Source organism: Bison bison, unplaced genomic scaffold, assembly GCF_000754665.1.
Source record: "Bison bison bison isolate TAMUID 2011002044 unplaced genomic scaffold, Bison_UMD1.0 scf7180017864075, whole genome shotgun sequence".
In the NCBI taxonomy this organism is placed as follows: domain Eukaryota; kingdom Metazoa; phylum Chordata; class Mammalia; order Artiodactyla; family Bovidae; genus Bison; species Bison bison.
In genome coordinates this window covers 75677-78505 of record NW_011494647.1, presented here as the reverse complement: position 1 = coordinate 78505, position 2829 = coordinate 75677, and the positions used below count along the sequence as shown (strand labels likewise).

Below are 2829 nucleotides of genomic sequence, written 5' to 3'. Positions count from 1 at the left end.
TTCACTTTCTGCCATAAGGGTGGTGTTATCTGCATATCTGAGGTTACTGATATTTCTCCCAGCAATCTTAATTCCAGCTTGTGCTTCTTCCAGCCCAGCATGATGTACTCTGCATATAAGTTAAATAAGCAGGGTGACAATATACAAATATATGAAATACAGATAATTTAAAATCAAAAGTGAAATTTTGTCTTGATCTCCTTTATCCTCCTTTCTCACTATTCCATTATGATACTCCCATCTTTAAGTTTACTACAGAAAAGTACTTATATCTTAAGTGTTAACTCTAAAATATTACTGTCTGAACCACCCTTGTGTACTCAGCAGCCACATCAAGAAACACAGGGTTAAAGAAACTGCTGGAACCCTGATGTCTCCACCCCCGTGTTCCTTTCTAGTTTTCTAGTGCTAACCCTCCCCACCCCAAGTCAAGATAACAAACCCTACTCTTTGGCCCTCTAACAACATAGATCTCTTTTGCTATTTTTGTGCTTTATCTAAAAAGAAGTTGTGAAGTCTGTTAACTTCATAAGTCATTTGTTCTATAAAACTTTGATATTTTTATTGTCAAATCTTTCAGTCTTCTCTTTATGGATATTTTATTTTGGTATATTATTAAGGAAGATCTTTTCATTTTATAGTGTATATATATATAAATAAATATATATATATATATAGCATACTCTTTATAAATAATTTTTGCTTATGCATGAGGTTGGGCCTCAAATGAATAACCACTTGCCCTTATTCCATCATCATTTATTCAATAACTATCCTTTTCCACTTTTGCAACTAATTTAAAATACAAATTTTAATATGTCCTAAATTTCATATGAATACCCAGATATTTCTAGACAAACCACTCTGTTCCATTGATTTATTTCTTTCTGCCAGTACAGTATTATCTTAATTACTCTAGCTTAATAGATCTAGGTTGATTGTTATCTGTTAGGTCAAGTCTTTCCTTCTTTTGCTAGCTTCTTGATTTTTATCTAACTACATGATCTTTAGAATCATTGTGCTATGGTAATGAAAATTCAGTTGGGACTTTCTGTTTTTAATTGGAATTTTATTGAATCTAGAGGATGGTTTGAGAGAAGCAAAATGGTTTATTTCTCCATTCATTTAGATCTTTGTTGATGTTTTGAAAAGAGGAAATTATAACTTGGTTCATAGTGGTCTTGAATATTTCTTGCTAAGTCGAATAGGTACACTATAGTTTTTGATGCTATTGAAACTGGGACTTTTTTTTACCATTATACTTTCTAATTGATTAATATGGAGAAGGCGATGGAAAAATTGATTTTTGAATGGCTATTTTGTGTGATGCCACTTTATTGAACTCCCTCATTCCAGCTATTTTTCAGTTATTTATCTTGAGCCTTCTAGGTAGACATTTGAAGTTAATTATTTTTGTCTCTGTCACAATTTTTTACTTTTTCTGAGTAATGTTGAATAAGAGCTACAAAACTGAGCAAGAACCTATTTCCGTGATATTTGAGCCATTGAACATTTTTAATTTTTGAAAAGAAGCTAGCATTATCTTACTTAATGAGCAGGTTTTACAGTTGGCCATTGAACTACATAGGTTTGTACTGTACAGGTCCACTGAATCACAGGTTTTTTTCAGTATTGTATACTATAGTACTACGTAATCCAAGGTTGGTTAAATCACTGGGTGCAAAACCACAGATGTGGAGGGCCTACTGTAGAGTCATACTCAGATTTTCCACTATGTGAAGGATCATTGTCCCTAACCCCTCACATTGCTCATGGGTCAGCTGTCCATGGGTCACAGTTCCTCTGAAGAAATTTAAATAATAGAAACTTTACCTGTTCCTTAAAGGCTTGAAAATGTTTCATATGCCAAGTGATTGGGGCCTAGATCTTTCAGGAGAGGGGATGTTTCCTATAGAGTGTCTTCTAAAGTGGGTTTATTCAAATGTTTGTTCTTTTCTTGGGTAATGTTGTTGATGTACATTTTCCTAGAAAAGATTTCCTTTCATCAAGATATTAAAATTTATTAAACATTAACATGGATTTTTTTCAGATTTTTAATCCTTACTTTTGATGATACTGCTTTTTATTTTGTAGGTGTACTGCACAAGTTTTTTTTTTTTGGTTCCATCACACAGCTTATGGGATCTCAGTTCCCAAATTAGAAATCAAACCCAGGCCTCTGCAGTGAAAGCAATGAATGCTAACCACTAGACCACCAGGGAACTCCCAACACAATTTTTACACAGTACTCACACTCACAGGTGTTTTTTTTTTAATCTTTAAATGTTTGACTGTGGTGGGCCTTTGCTGCTGAGCATGGGCTTTCCCTAGTTGCAGTGAGCAGGACTACTCTTTGTTGGGGTGGGTGGGCTTCTCACTGCAGAGGGCCGCCTCTAGGTGTATTGGCTTCAGGGGCTGCAGCAGAAGGGCTCAGTAGTTGCGGCTGTTGGCTCAGTAGTTGTGGCACACGGGCTTACTTGCCCCATGGCATGTAGGATCTTCCTAGACCAGGGCTTGAACCCATGTCTCCTGCATTGGCAGACAGATGTTTAACCACTGGACCAACAGGAAAATCCCATATCCATAAGTTTTTATAGGTAATATTTTAATAATCACTCAACAGTATATAATTTTTCTGTTGTGGATATGTCTTTGACTCTTATTTTAAACTGTTTTAAACATTTTCTAGTGATATACTATAGTTCCCTTTTGGCTACTGGTTTCTAGTTTAATTTAGAGGGCCATATTCAGAGACACATTCAGAGACATATTTAATTCAGACATTCTATGTGGTGTTAATCCTTTGACCATGTACCCAGTATATATTTT

At 35.1% G+C, this 2829-nt stretch overlaps 1 protein-coding gene across 2 annotated transcripts in view; it reads left to right on the top strand.

The window, feature by feature from the left end:
* STXBP4 (syntaxin binding protein 4) overlaps positions 1 to 2829 on the top strand; it is a 147352-nt gene that overhangs the window by 79233 nt on the left and 65290 nt on the right. The gene's annotated exons all lie outside the window — the stretch shown is intronic.